Source organism: Canis aureus, chromosome 29, assembly GCF_053574225.1.
Source record: "Canis aureus isolate CA01 chromosome 29, VMU_Caureus_v.1.0, whole genome shotgun sequence".
In the NCBI taxonomy this organism is placed as follows: Eukaryota; Metazoa; Chordata; class Mammalia; order Carnivora; family Canidae; genus Canis; species Canis aureus.
The window spans coordinates 38,526,070-38,542,373 of NC_135639.1; the positions used below are offsets into that span (position 1 = coordinate 38,526,070).

General features: G+C 41.8%; 1 long non-coding RNA gene and 1 other non-coding gene across 2 annotated transcripts; one reads left to right on the plus strand and one right to left on the minus strand.

Annotated features, from left to right (window-relative positions):
• Positions 1 to 257: 257 nt before the first annotated feature.
• On the minus strand, positions 258 to 4,167 carry LOC144300868 (uncharacterized). Its single transcript, XR_013367616.1, has 3 exons — positions 3,917 to 4,167; positions 3,329 to 3,432; positions 258 to 526 (listed from the first exon to the last, which is right to left on the minus strand). It is a non-coding gene; the product is annotated as an uncharacterized LOC144300868 (long non-coding RNA).
• Positions 503 to 609, plus strand: LOC144301516 (U6 spliceosomal RNA). The gene has a single exon (XR_013368327.1). It is a non-coding gene; the product is annotated as a U6 spliceosomal RNA (small nuclear RNA).
• Positions 4,168 to 16,304: the final 12,137 nt, after the last annotated feature.

Consider the following 16,304-nt stretch of genomic DNA (forward strand, 5'->3'; position numbering starts at 1 on the left):
ATGGTTTGTTTGTCATTACTTTACCTGTTTTAGTCAAAAGTTCACAGCCTGTTTATATTAAGCTATAAGCCCTTGAACTTGGGATTCTCAGGGGCCACATCTACACTTTTTGCTAACCAATATTGATGGTTGAAGCCATATCCTCAACTTAATAGGGCAAGGCTTTTGAACAAAATTCATTAAATCATTCTCTACTCTTTTGGAATGAGGAGCTGATTTTCCACCTTATCATAAAACCAAAAATGTAGAACCATGTGGTCAATTAATCCACCTTTATTTCCTAAGAATAAAACCAATCAGGCTCAGTATATGCTTGTGTGGTTGATCCTCAGAGTTGGAGAGAGTGGGGTGTCCCCTGAATGCTCTCAGGTAGGACAGCACTTGGGAACCTCTTTGTGCTCCCTCTCAGGTCTTTGCGGGCACATATGCAGAGGGTGAGTCAACTTCCTGTATAAAATGTGAGCAAGACGTCCAAACTTGGAGGTCAGATTTGGATACCAAGGTGCTTGTTTCAGTAGCACATATACTAAAATTGAAACAACACAGAGAAGGTTAGCACAGCCCCCACCTAAGGATGGCATGCAAGTTCATCAAGTGTTCCATATTTAAAAAAAAAAAAAAAGGCCCCCATTGCATTTTGCATAGCTCGTCGTCATGGAGCTTTAGAGGAAGACGAGATTTGTATTCCATATGAGAAAGGGGAGGTGGCATATAAAAGCGCACATTTCCACGTTTCCTGGGAACTCAGAACATCTTGTGAAACCAGACACACTTTCCACTGGGGACAATGGCATGGAGGTGAGAAGCAGCCCCCACTTCAATCCTATTTGCCCCATGGTTCCCCTTCACATCCACAGGTGAGGAGCAGAGGGTCACTGCTTGCCTATCATTATACTTGCATTATCTCTTTTTTCCCTTATAATAGAGGAGTATTTCTCTGGATCCATGTTTCTTTCAAAAGTGGGAAATTGAAAGAGGCACAAGCTTCGAGAGCGCCGAATCCTAACCACTAGACCACCAGGGAAGCTGAGGCACAAGCTTAGAAAAAATATTTGGGTCTCCTCTTTGTGGAAAGAAGTACCTCTACATGTCTTAATGGATGTTTTGGCCAAAAGCTTCAGGACACTGAGGGCCCCTGCAGCACTGCTTGTGTGCACTCCTGTTCCTGTGTGATGGGATGCCAAGGCTCCCTCAGGGGGGCAGTTAGGATCTGGGCATGGGGAGCTTCTGGATCCCCGTAGGCCTGGTTCCACTATAGTCAGATTTGCACAGTTATGAGAGCTAAGAGGCTAAGAACCACAGGGGTGTTTGGGTAATGACATCAGCATTTGGGCTGAGGGAAGCTGGGCCTCTCTGACAAGCTACCACCTTTGACCCTCCCCATGACACCAGATTGTGAGGATGAAACATTTAGAATCCTGATCCCTCTGAGCCCTTGTTTCTTCCCTTTGTACCTGGAGATGCTTATCCCTGCCCTTCCAGCCCCACCAATCTGTTGTCCCACCAGAGGAAAGAGTAGGCACACGGGATTCTGAAAACTGCTAAATTCTCCCTAACAAGGGCAATTCCTGGCACAGCGGGGTGTGAACATGGGGCCTGTGTGAAGTCAGGGCTGTAAGAGTGGGGAGCTGGTATGGTTGCTCTGCTGCTCTCTGGAGGACAGGCACAGCAAGGGCTCTTGGGCCTCTCCTGCTATGTCCTCAGATGGGTCCCTGAGTAAGAAACCTGAGCATAAAGGTAAGATGGTGTTTGCCTAGTGCTTTGCAGTTTCCAAAATATTTCCCAGGATATTCTCTCCTTTTTGTCTCTTCCCGCCCTTCTAAAATTGACAAGCAGGAGCAATCTCCTGAATTCAAAGGACCAGGTGGTTCTAAATCATTTCTCTTTGAACTGAGAACCATCACTATATATGTCTATTTGTAATTGCTTTGTTTAAGCTAATGAATGCAGAGTGCGTGGCTGGTATACTGTACCTGAAGAGGTTACTGTGGCCAGGGCAGGCTCCCAAACCCACAGGCTGTGTGACATTCTGCTGCTCTTGGGGGGCCCTGAGGCCCGCTCTGGCCTTCACCTGGTGTAAGCTACTGCATTAGCTCAATGCCACCAACATTCCCTCTATAAAGAAGTGCACGTCCCTTCCTTACTTTGTATGTATCTTGAAACTTCAATCTAATAAAACTGATCAAACCTGCTGCAAGCCACCAGGACAGAAGGGTTTTGGAAAAGCCAGAGCTCCCCAGTCTAATCTCTGGTTGCCCCCTCTTCTGTTACCCAACCCATGGGTACTTGCGGGAGAGCAGCTCTGAGGAATTCCCCAGAACACTGCCCAGTCCTGTTGCCTCCGTTTTGGAGGTAAGGTTCCCACCATTTCCTATGCGATCTGGCCCCTCTTTATCATCTCTGACACTTACAGCACAGAGGTTGGGGTCGCTGGGATTCCCTGGCTGGGAAACAGGGGCTCCGACTTGCACAGGGGGACTCAGAAGGCACATAGAAGTTCTAAGCAACTCAATCCCCAGAAGGTATCCGAAGGTCAATAAAGAGGTAATCACTATGTAGCCAGGCTGCTGGCGCATGTTTACAGAGCCATTCCTCAGTGGGCCGGTGATTTACAGCGGCCCTTGCTTCAGATGACACATTAGGGCTGGAGCTTTGTGGCTCCCGGAAACACTGACCTCTCGCCCTGGGGGAAACAGAGGTAGGGGCCCCAGCCCTATCCCCCTACTCTCTTCCTCCTTCCTTCCCTCTCTGTTTTTAAAGAACAGCCTTAACTGTGATAATAATTCACATTCCATACAAGTCACCTATCTAAAGTGTACAAGTCAAGGGTTTTTAGTGTATTCTCAGAAATGTGCGACCATTCTTACAGTCAACTTTAGAATGTTTTCCTCATGTCCTCTCAAACCTGAAACACATTAGACGTCACCCCTCTTCCCCAGCCAAGACACCATCGTTAGGCATCCACGAATCTAGCATTCGGGCTCCAATGGATTTTCCTGTTGTGGACATTCATTTAGATGGAATCATGCAACATGTGGTCCTTTGTGGCTGGCTTCTTGCAATTAGTATCATGCTTCCGAGGTTGACCCCTGTTGTAGCATATGTCAGAACCGCATCCATATGTGCCAACAACTCCACACCTAGGCACAAAGCCAAGAACAATAAAAATACACGTTCACACAAAAACTTGTGCGTGAATGTCCATGGCAGCATTATTCATCAGAGCCCAAAGTGGAAACGTCTGTATTCAAGTGTTTAAAGGGTACACTAAACAGAATCTATTTAATGGAATCTTATTTGCAAATAAAAAGAATAAAATACTACATACGACATGGGTGAATCTTGATGACTCGCAAAGCAAAAGAAGCCGGTCATAAAGCACCATTTACTGTACGATTCCATTTCTGTGAAGTGTCCAGCAAAGACAAATTCCTGTAGACAGAAGGTAGATGAGCGGTTGTCAGAGGCTGGCAGGAGGGGCAGGGGAGGGCGGAGTTCCTTCTGGGCCATCCCGGTGCCCGGAGCTCCTAGTCATGCTGGCTGCATAGCTGGTGCCTGTGCTAAGATCACCAAACTGGACACGTGAGATGGTGACTTCTAGAGTACGTGAATTATACCTCAACAGAGAGTGTAAAGGATGGAGGAGAGAGAGGAAGTGAAGGAGACCGACAAGGGCCTTGTGTTGCAGAGATGACAAAGGTCCCGCTCTCCCTGCTCCTGTCTGCTCCAGCTGGCTTCCGGCCAGAACCCACGGGGCAGGCAGTCACCCAGAACTCTGACAGGTGGTAGGAAGGAGAACTGGTCTCCTGCATCTGGCCCCAGATGCAGGAAGGACACAGTGACGCCATCTCTTTGCTCCCCACCCCTGCCAGGAGAAGAAGGAGACCCAGAACCCGTGTTTCCCATGCCCACCTACCGTAGGAGACACTTGTAGGCTCTTCCCTCCCTGTATGGATGAGAGTTCCTAGAACACTACATGCTAGGGGGATCAATTGGAGAACCCCATTCCCCATAAAGAGCCAAGGGCAAAGCTCTGTACCCAGGCTTGAGATGTAGTTACTCCACTGAGAGGCTTCCTGGACCTGGTGGCTCAGGCAAGAGGGACTCCCTCCCCACCCCATAGTCAGCTTCTTTGTCCCCACAGGGCTGAGATCCTATTCTCCCACTAGAGACCCTAGGGTTGGGGGGTGGGTCACCATCACCATCACAATAAGGGAATCTTGTCACAATAAACACCCAACCAGAGAAAACTCTTGTCCCCTTTGACATGAATCCCCCTACCTGCCACACTGGTGCCCCATCTGGAACCACACCTATCTCCTCAGGTGGCACCAGCAGGGCTCAGGGGAACCCCAGAAGCACCAGATAAATAAGCAGACCATAATGAAACAGCAAGAGCCCTCACAATTAAACTGTCACCGGAATCACAGCCCACAAAATAGGCCAGTAGCTGCGTGCTAAAGCTAAACAAGATAACTGCCTGCTAAAATAATAAGTTGAAATAGGACCCAGAGTCTCCTAACATCCACCATCAACCCACTTCTATGTGGGCATGATTGAGTCTTGTGCTGCCTGTGAGCATCTCTGGGAACACAAGAGCTGTGCTTTTCATTGTACATAAAATTTTTCTTTCCTTTTTTCCCAGATTCAAAATTATACATGTGCATTATAGAGAATCTGGAAAATAGTAATAATGAAGAAATTATAAATTAACTGTAATCCTACCACTCAGAGAAAATGCATGTATTGTATTTTGAATTGATATTCAATTGTTTGTATTGATATTATGAACACATCCTTCCAATCTCTCTGCTGAAAGGAAGTTTTTCTCTTATAGAATATACCATTATTCAAGGTGCCTGGGTGCCTTAGTCCCTTAAGTGCCTGACTCTTGATTTTGGCTAAAGTCATGATCTCAGGGTTTTGAGATCGAGCTTCATGTTGGGCTCTGTGCTGAATCTGCACTCAGTGCAGAATCTGCTTGAGATTCTCTCTCTCTCTCTCTCCCTCTGTCCCCCCTCCCACTCACATGTGTGCACCCACAACTCTCTCTCTCAAATAAATAAATAAAATCTTAAAAAAAGAAAATACCATTATTCTGTGAATAACATATTTGTAACTTTCCTTTTCCTATAGAATATATTCCTTCTCTAAATCATTAAATACTCTTTCTGTATCATTTCTAGAGGTTGCATGTGTTTAGTGGCATTGCTGTAAACAAGGTGTATCTGTTACTTTTAGACCACCTACCCTTGGCACAGTATACCATAGATAACCAATAAATGTTGGTTGAATAAATTGATGGAGCTCTGTGGCCAGGCTGAGGGCCACAGTGCCTGATGATTCTTCATTGGGCATTTCACTTGTCCCAGCCCCTGCCCTGTAAAGGAAGAAAGGGCCTGTATCCAAGCTTGTGGGAAATCCTCAAGGACCAGCTAGAGTCACGGCCCTCATGTTGAAGATACTCTCCAGGGCAAGAGGTCCTTCTACTCCAGTGTTTCCAAATGGAGAGTGACTCAGCCTAGGTCCCCCAGGTCTCCCATAAAGGAGGCCCCACTCCTGGCCCACGCAGAGAAGCCTTGCTGTAATTGCAGACAACTTGCAATTCTGTCCTCCCATCCTGACTCCTGTTTGTACCTTCAGGCCATTGTGTCTTTGCTCAAGTTGTATTTCAATCTGAAACATCCATCCTGCATTGCCCATTGGTCCTAATCTGACATCAAGACCTATTTTCAGGAACACCTCTGCAGTGGATCTTCTATGACTCCTTCTAGCACCTCCGTTGTACTCCTCTTTATTCACTTAGTGTAAGCAAACATCAAATGAAAACCTTGTCCATCTGTTGGGCAAATGTGTTCTTATGTCTGTTGCACTCATTAGACTACAGATCCCCAGCTCGACCTCAGCCCTCAGTAAACACTTCTTGGAAAGATTAATTGGCAGGATGGGACTGGCCTACCTCTGCAGAGGGGCAGAGGGCTTCAAACCTGATGGCACCTGACCTTGCAGCTCTAGAGGTAGAGAAATGGCAGCTGTCTGGAATGGGGCTGGTGCTACCCAGGGAATATGTGCCCTTGCTTTACTGTGTAGGATCCCAGAGACTTGCTAGAGCAGAGAGAAGACAATGATCTTTTGGCTCTTTTCCTAACCATGTTTTATGAAAGGGAAAGTCATCTTTATTCCATTTATGTAGAGAATGGGGTTATAAGCACTTCATATGGTGTTCACTTCAGAGCAGCTGTTTGGTATTACTAGGGAGAAAGACAAGTGACGTGTGTTCCTCGTCCCAAGCCAGAGAATCCAAGTCAATAGACATAATGACGTCTCATGACAGGCAGAGTTCCTGGAGCTGGGAAGTTTTCTACAAATTCCTTCAGTCTACGTCCCAAGATTTTTTTCTTTTAATGCTAAGGCATCATTTGGCCAACAGCTATTTCCTGGTGCTGACTCTGGGGTTGGTTCAGGGCTAGGCTAGGTGCTGGAACTCAGAGATATGTCAGACAGGAGCTGCCATGTTGCAATGGATTTTCCACTATGAGAGAGCACAGGAGCAGAGGTTTAGTTACAAGTAACAAATACTGATTCTGAGTAGCATAAGCAACAGAAGAATTTGTTAGATATATATAGAGACACTCCCAGAATTCATGGAAAAGCTGGTGAGCAGATTTGGAGAACTGACTGGAACCAAGGGAAGCTAAATAACAGGAAATATATCAGCCATGAAAGCCCTTTTTCAGATGACACCCCTGGGCCTTTGGCTATCCTGAATATTTTCTCAAGTGTCCCTGAGTGTTTGTGTCACTCTCTCAAGATTCAGTGTATGAAATGAAAGTAACAGGTTAGCCAAATCCAGGCCATCTACTTTAACTCTAAGTGATAGAATGTAGGAATAGCTGGTTTTTGGATGCCTTAAGGAGTGGCAGGGAGGAGAGACCTTGCTCATAGCTAGAATTTCTGCAGAGATTTCTTCCTTTAAAATTGTTTTTCTGGTTGTAGAGGAGGGACACTTGGGATCTTCAAAAGTAAGGGTGATATTCTATTTATTAAGCTCAATGTGAATTTTAGGACACTATCTGACTCAGTATGGTCAGGATAAATAAATACATTACTCTCAGGCCTCCCTGGAAACCAAGATTTGGATGCAAGCTGTGGGAGAGTCTGTCTGCAAATTGCAGATTGTGCAGATAGATGCCTTTTAAAGGTGCTTGCATTTTGAATGTTTTATTTTCCAATGACTTCATTTCAAATTCAAATTTAAAGTTCCCAGTGGTCAAGGTTATCTGTTTTTCTGGGTACTTTTAAGACAGAGTTTTCTCAAATCTCAAAAAGAAATACTTTGACCTGCCATTAACTGGAAGAAACATATTTCTACTCTCAAGAAAACTGAAAAAATCTCTGTGGGTTTTCTAGCCAAGGAACAAGAATTAGGAATCCAAAAAGATGGTGATCCTGAGCTGTCTAGTCATATCTTTCTTTAAATTATATCTGAACCACAAAGTTACGCTGCAGAGTGGAGAATGATTGCCAAGTTTTTCATGGTGTTTTCATAGCCCTGTCTTTCATAAATGTTTAGTAAAACACCTCAGGAATGCACATCTAATTAATCAGATCAGATTACATTTCTGATCAGAATCAGAGACATTTTCATTGTCACTCATTGTCTTTACTAACTGTCACTCACTCTCCCCTCCCCCGACCCCCGCCAGATAACCCAAATTTACAATCTGACTGTCATTAGTTTTAGTCACTGCTACCTACTCAACATATATTTTTGAGTGTCTACCAAGCACCATAGTCAAGGGAATGAAGACAAATGAGACCCGATCTTTTCCTGAAGATTATGGTATGGGGTGGAAGGTAGATCAGCAAAGGACAACTAGAATTCAGAGTGGTAAGAGCTCTGAATAGATTAACTACAGAGCACCACAGGTGTATGTGCTAGGGATATCTCTATTCCACCCTGGAAAATTGAGGCCAGTGGCCTAAGCTGGGCAATGAGAGTGTGGATAGTAGGGAAAGGAAACCTGGGACAGAGTGACAGAGTGTACGGGAAGAACTGCTTGGACCTTAACTATGTGGATGTGGAGTAACAGAGATGTGGGAAGAAAAAGCACAAGGAGACTCACTTCAACTTCTTTGTAAAGATTCCTGTCTTTAATATAAGAAAAAGGAAGATGGGCCATTTCAGGAGTCAGGGCTTGGAAGAGAGTAAGTTCAGTTCTTAAAATATTTTTTGTTCCCAGAGGAATGTTTAAGAGAAACTTTCCAATTGAGAGCTTAAATCCTCAGAGTACTGGGAAAGAAATTTATATTTCAAAGTCATTGGAGTATACATGATCCATGAATGGACGAGTGGATTCAGAGAGACTAGGTCCAGTGAGATAAAAAGTTAGTTTAGGACAGGGCCAAAGGCACACTTACTACTAGCAGAAGGATAGGGGAGGGAAAGTCCTCAAGGGAGGCAGAGAGGAGTAGTCTGCCAGAAAACAGTCAGTATTTTCTCAGAACTTTTAGCTCCCTGGCAAATTTCTATTTACAGAATGTGGTGGCAAAAAAAAAAAAAAAAAAAAATGTGGTGGCTATTTGATTTGACTCAGAGCTCATTTTAGCTCAGTTGGGGGTGAGAAATTGTGAAGACAAAAAGGAAATCTACTCCCAGTACAGTATTGAACCAATACCAAACTGCTGGCAAGATCTCAGCTACCTAAGGCTGTGATTTCATTCTAGGAAAACTAGACCCTGACTGGGAATTTAAAAAGAAATTCTGGCAAATAGACTACCATAGGGAATTTTGAAAAACTCTGATATATTCCTGGAGATCTAAAAGCCAGAACACATGTACAGGAAAGGCTGAGGCAAGTAGTCACTGGTCTGGGATGCGTGGGTGGCTCAGTGGTTTGGCATCTGCTTTCAGCTCAGGTTGTGATCCCGTAGTCCTGGGACTGAGAAATCTCTGCACTGGGCTTCCTGCAAGGAGCCTGCTTCTTCTTCTGCCTATGTCTCTGCTTCTCTCTCTGTGTCTCTCATGAATAAATAAAGAAAACCTTTTTAAAAAAAGGAGTCACTGGTCCAGTTTATAACAAAAAAATTATGAGATATGCAAAGAAGCAAGAAAATATGCCACATACACAGAAAAAAAAAAGTTGGCAACAGAAAATGTCCTCCAGAGGGCACAGATTTTGTATTTGCTATGCAAAGAATTTAAATAAGTTATTACACAAATGTTCAAATAACTAAAAGCATGTACAAAGAATAAAAGTATTACAACGATGTCTCACCAAATACAGAATGTCAATAAACAGAGAAATTACATATATATATACACACACACACATATACACTATATATATATATATATTCTATTCTATTCACTATATATATATATTCTATATCAATAGCTATACATATATATATTTATATATAAATTTTGGAGTTTAAGTTAAAAGTCACAAGAGGAACTCAAGAACATATTCGAGCTGGGAAAAGAAAGAATCAATAAACTTAAAGATTGTTCAATAAAGATAATCCAGGCTGAGAAGTTTCTTGAAAGAACAAATAATGAAGAAAAATGAATTGAACCTCAGAGGTCTGTAGGACACCAGTAAATGTACCAACATATGCATAACAGGAGGCCCAGACAGAGATGAGAAAGGAAAGAGACAGTAAAAAAATTAATAAAATATCTGAAAGTTTCTCAAATTTGGTAAAAAAAACTATTAATCTACACATCCAAATAGAACAAAATCCAAAAGATCCACCATAGACATATCATAGTCAAATTAAGGAAATTCAAAGACAAAGTATTTAAAACAATAAAAGAGAAGCAGCTTATTAAGTACAAGGAATACTCAATAATATTAATAGCTGGCTTCTCATCAGAAACCAGAGGTCAGAAAACAATGGGATGACATCTTCAAAATTTTGAAAAAAAAAAAAAAAAAAGCCTATTAAGCAAAAATTCTTTATCTAGTTAAACTCTCCTTCAAGAATGAAAGAGAAATTAAAGCATTTCCAGATAAATAAAAATGAGATTTAGTTGCTAGCAGACCTTCAAAAAAACCAAAAAAGCCCCCCAAAAAACTAAACAGATTTTCTTAGGCTAAAATGAAAGGACACTAGATAGAATCCACACAAAGGCAAAAAGCAGCAGTAAAAACAACCATGCAATATGAAAGACAATATAAATATGTTTCTGTCTATAAATCTTTTTTTGTCTATCTTAAAATATTGCATTAAAATGACTATAAAACTGTATTTTATACATATAAAATGTAACTTTATATTTAAACATACAAAACATACATAAATACAAACTTACATAAACATATAAAATATAATTTTTATGAAAATAATAGCAAGGATGAGGGAGGGAATGAAGAAATAGTAGAACAAAGTTTTATGCACTTCAAAATGATACTTGCAATCTCCAGGGCAATGACTAAGAAGATAACTTACAAAAGTCCAGGAAAGAAATAGCAAAGGAATTAAACTGCTACACTAGGAACTGCCTGTTTAACACCACGGAGAGTGAGAAATCAAGCGACAGTGAAACAACAACAGAAGATATAGGATATAGATAAAAAAATTTCAAACTTGAATCCCACCTCATAAGTAATTATATTACTTATAAATGGATTAAATACCCCAATCAAAAGACAGAGATTGGAAGAATGTATTAAAAATTATCCAACTATGTACTGTCTAAAAGAGACACATTTTATATTCAGAGACACAAATAAAGAATAGAAAAAGATATACCATGCAAAGAGCATGCAAAAGAGAACTTTAGGACATTTAAGACAAAATCATTACTAGATACAATGAAAGACCTTATAATAATATCAGGGTTAATCCATCCAGAAAATATAATGATTGTAAATATATATGCATGTAACAACAGAGACTCAAAATATGTGAAGCAAAAACTGACAGAATTGAAAACTGGACAATTCAACGATAGTTAAAAGACTTCAATACCCCAATATCAATAAAGAATAGAACAACTGTTCAACAACAAAATAGAACATGTGAATAACTCTATAAACCAAATACATGCACCTTGAAAAGGCAATATAAATCATATAAATGCATATGAATTATTCTCCATATGCAGCCCACAAAATAAGTCTTCATAAACTTAAAAGGCTTGCAATCATATTTATTTTCTCGATTTCAAAGGAATGAAATTAGAAAAAAATTTTGGAAATCCCCAAGTTTGTCTAAATTAACCAACATATCCCTAAACAGTCAATAGGTCAAAAAAGGAATAACATGAGAAATTTGAGAAAACAAGTTTGAACAGCTTAAACAACCATCAAGTAATGAATGATAAACAGGTAGTATGTCTATTCAAGTTCAAAACCTGCAGGGTAGGCTGGCAGGCCGAGACACAGGATGAGCCAATGTTGTAGTTCAAGTCTGAAGGCCCGCTGCAGAATTCCCTCTTTCTTAGGGAGGTCAGGTTTTTGTTCTATTAAGGCCTTCAACTAACTGGATGAGGTCAACCCACATTATGGAGGGCAATTGTCTTATTCAAAGTCCACCAATTTATATGTAAATCTTATCCTAAAATACCTAACAGAAACATCAAGACCATAAGAAACAAAGAGAAAATAAATAATAAAATGATAGAAGATTTAAGTGTTAATTTATCAATACTTACCTTGACTATAAATGGTATAAACACACCAACCAAAAGAGAGACTGGCAGAGTGAATAAAATAATAACTCAAGTAAATGATGTTTCTAAGAAATGAATTTAAATTGCAATGACATAGGCAGGTTGAAAGTTAAATGATAGAAAAATATGCCACGCAAATATTAATAAAAAAGAATGACTATATTAATTTCTGACAAAGTAGCCTTCAGCACAAATAAAAGTAAGAGATAAGATGAATGTTGTATAGTGATAAAGATAACAATCTACCAGAAATATATAATGTAACTAAATTTGTATATACCAAACAACAGAGCCCCAAAATACATAAAGCAAAATTGATAAAACTGAAAAGAGAAATAGAGAAATGCAAATGAACAAAATTACAAGATGAAGCTTGAGCTAAACCTTACATTTTATACAAAAATTTACTCAAAATTAATCTGAGTTAAATGTAAAACTATAAAACTTTTTGAAATAAAACATAGAGAAAAATACTCAGGAAAAAAAAAATCCTCAGGATATAAGAATAGAGGAATAGTTCTTAGATTTGACACCAAATGAATGACTCACAAAAGAAGAAATCTACACACTGAACCATATTCAAAACAAAATCTTTTGCTGTATGTGAATGAGAAGATAAGATACATACTGGGGAAAAATGTTTGCAAACCACATATCTTATAAAGAACTAATATCTAGAACACAGAAAGCTCTTAAAACCTACCAGCAACAATCCACAATTTAATTAGAAAATGGGCAAAGGATATGAACAGACGTCACACTGAAGAGCATATACAGATGACAAATAATCACATGAAAATATGTTCAACATCATTAGTTATTAGGGAAATACAAATTAAAACCCATAATAAGATAATCACTACATATCTATCAGAATGGTGAAAATTAAAAACAGTGATGGTAAAAACACCATACGCTGGTGAGGCTGTGGAGAAACTGTATCACTCTTACATTACTCGTAGAAATGTAAAATGTTGTAGGCCCTCTGAAAAACAGTTTGTTAGTTTTATATAAAATTAACCATACAACTAACGTACAACCCAGCAATTGCATTCTTGAGCATTTATTCAGAGAAGTAGAAACTTATGTGCATGTAAAAACCCGTATCCAAGTGTACAAAGCAGCTTTATTCATAATAGTCAAAAATTGGAAAGAGCCCAGATACCCTTCGATGGATGAATGATTAAACAAACTGTGGTTTATCCATACCATGAATATATTACTCAGCAATAAGAAGGAAACAACTATTGACACATGCAAAAACTTGGATGGGTCTCAAGAGAATTATGCTGAATGAAAAAAAGCAAATCTCCAAAAATTACATACTATATGATTCCATTTATATAACATGCTTAAAATAATAAAATTACAGGGATGGAGAACAGATTGGTGGTCAGCTGGAGCTAGAGATGGGATGAAGAAGGGAGGTGGATGTGGTCATAAAGATAGAACTGTTCTGTATTTTGACTCTGGTCATGAATAAACAAACCTGTACACGTGATAAAATTTTATGACTCTGAATACACACACAAATGGGTAAAAGTAAAAACTAGTGAAATCTGAAGAAGATTTGGGGATTGTAGCAATATCAATGTCATGTTTATGATACTACAGTATAGTTTTGCAAAATGCTCCTTTTAGGGGGAAATTGTATAAACAGTACATGGGATCTCTGTATTATTTCTTACAACCACATGTGAATGTATAGTTACCTCAGTATAAGTTTATATTAAAAACAACGACAGCTTCCTTTCCATCCAGGGCCTGACAGAATGGCTCCTGCAAAGAAGTGCGGCGAGACGAAGAAGGGCCATTCTGCCATCAACGAGGTAGTGACCAGAGATTACACCGTCAACATTCACAGGCTCATCCACGGAGTGAGTTTCAAGGAACTTGCCCCGCTCAGGCACTCAAAGAGATCTGGAGATTTGCCATGAAGGAGATGGAGACTCCAGATCTGTCCATTGACACTAGGCTCTACAAAGCTGCCTGGGCTAAAGGAATAAGGAATGTTCCATACTGTATCTGTTTGTGGTTGTCCAGAAAATGCCTGGGTGGCTCAGTATTCGAGCATCTGCCTTTGAATCAGGGTATGATTCCAGGGTCCTAGAATCGAGTTCCACATTGGGCTCCCTGCGTGGAGCCTGCTTCTCCCTCTGCCTATGTCTCCACCTCTCTCTGTGTCTCTCGGAATAAATAAATAAAATCTTTTTTAAAAAAGAAAAGAATACTTAATGACAGTCACATAGCTAGAGACTGTGGTAGGGCTGGGATTTGAACCCAGGTCTTTCTGCTTCCTTTGAGATGTCCCTTTGGTGACAGGTAAGCACACACTGGCTGGGTGGAGACAGGGAAAAGGGCTGGGGGAGTGGAGGACCATGGGAGCCTGGACAGGAGATGGTGTGAGTGTGAACTAGGACAGCACCAGTGGAGGAGTGAAACAGAGCTGGAGACAGACACAGACCGTGTGAGGGCTCGCCTTCTGCAGAGGCTCACTTGAGCCAGGCAGAGCACTGGGCACTGAGGACGCAGAGATGAATGGCATTGGAGAGCAAAGGAACTGGATGCTCATAACCACTGAACAGCATCACTGACACTCCATGGCAGAGAAGCCCCAGTACAGACAAGGCAAATTCAGAGAAGGCTGCCTGGAGGAGGTGAGCCTGGGGCTGATCTTTAAGAAGTCAGAGAGGCAGTAAGGAGGGCCAGAGGAAACTGACAGCCAAATGCTCTTTCCAGAAAAAATAAGAAGGGAGTAAAGAGAAGGAGGATGAGAGGCCACAGGCTTGGTTTCTTTTCTTTTGTTTTTAAGATTTTGTTACACTATATGTTGGCAAATCAAACTTCAATACAAATAAAAACAAAAAAAGATTTTTAAAAATTTATTTGAGAGAGAGAGAGCACAAGTGGTAGAAAGGGCAGAGAGAGAAGCAGGCTCCCCAGTGAGCAGAGAACCCAATGTAGGGCTCCATCCCAGGATCCCAGGATCATGACTGAGCCACTCAGGTGCCCCCAGACTTGATTTCTAGTTATTTTCTGGAGATCTGTTGGGTTCCCCTCCTCCTCAGGCATTGCAGTGTTCCTTCACCTCCCCTGGCCTCTCCTCCCAGGCTCATCCATCAGGCCTGCCCTCTGGCTTCCCTCTCTGGCACCCTCTGCTTCCTCTCCTCGGGGAGGGTCAGAACCCTCCCCATACAAGCTTCCTGTGAGGTCAGTGCTGACCAGACCAGGGCTACAGAATCACGGCTGGACATTGATCTGTCCGATCTGGATGGAAGTAAGAAAGGAACAGAGCATATTGTCTGTCAGGAAGAAAGACAGGATCAGCATAAGGATCACAGAAGCCTGGGCAAAGGATTTGTCTTTACCAGAATTACCTGTCATAAGACGCCTGGTAACTCACCAGCTCTAGGCTCATTTAACCAAAAATTGTGACATCCTTGCTTGGGTGTAGGGGAAACCATAGCTGGACGAAATGCTTACAATCCCTCACTGCTGTCTGAGACCAAGAGGAAGCTCAGGGCCTCTGCAACTCTGATTAGCTGGAGGCTCTCCTGTGAGCAAGGATTTGGGCAGGACTTTTGGGATAAACTACTTGATGAGAAGTGCTATCCTATGGAAATATAGCTCTTTTTGGTTTTCTTCTGTTTTTTCCTCTTTTCTTTTTTCTTTTCTTTTCTTTTCTTTTTTTTTTTTTTTTTTTTTTTTGCCCCTATATAGCCCCAAACAGTTTTATAATAAATAGGCCATGGCTCCCCAGTAAAGGCACATAACCAACTGACAGTGGCCAGATAGTGGCCTAGGCTAAGGCCACATGGCCCTCAGAGCCCCCAGACAGTGGAGCACAGGGCCCAGTTGAGGCAGGCCTGGGATTGTTGGCAGACACCAGAAGAGTCTGCTGGCCGAAGCCCACCAATAGTCTGTTGATCTGGTTCTACAGCTCCAGTGGCAGCCATTCCTCCAGGTGGCATGGGTCTCTCCCAGGGACTGGGTTGCTTTTGGGTCTACTTGAGTCAGTTGGTGATTGTGTACACGTGTGTCCACTGAGATGCCAGTACGGAATCCCAGGCCAGGTGCCCAACCTGGGCCTGACACCTGGCAGTGCTACCAGCTGTGGCTTCTTCTACTGTGATGGCTACTTAGTATTGCAAATCTCATGGGAGAACTGATGTTACATTTTCTACCCACAGGTGCCAACCTGTAAAAGCCTCAGTCATCAGCCTCAGAAAGCATGCTGTGTGGCAGAGGAGATAGATGACCCAAATCATCCCCACACAGATTAGAATGGGATCTGTGAGCCACAAAGTGAGCTTGATAGGCTAACAGATGGAGGACACACACTCTCTGGGGAGATAGGGTAGGCTTCATGGAGGAGGTGGCATGTGGGCAGCCCTGGAGGGCAGAGGGGATTCTGTGAGTTGTGCTGTGGAAATGCAGACAGCATGATGTAGGAAGCCAGGTTAGCAGGTGCTGAGGCTGCCTGTGGGGGTGGACAAAGACACCATCACCCAGCAGGAATTGGGGACTCTGTCACCTTGGGTATTTGACTTTAATTAGGGAAGACCCTTCTCAACACCCTGAGATGTAATCAAAGGCTTTTGTCACAGATGGAGAGGAGGTGATG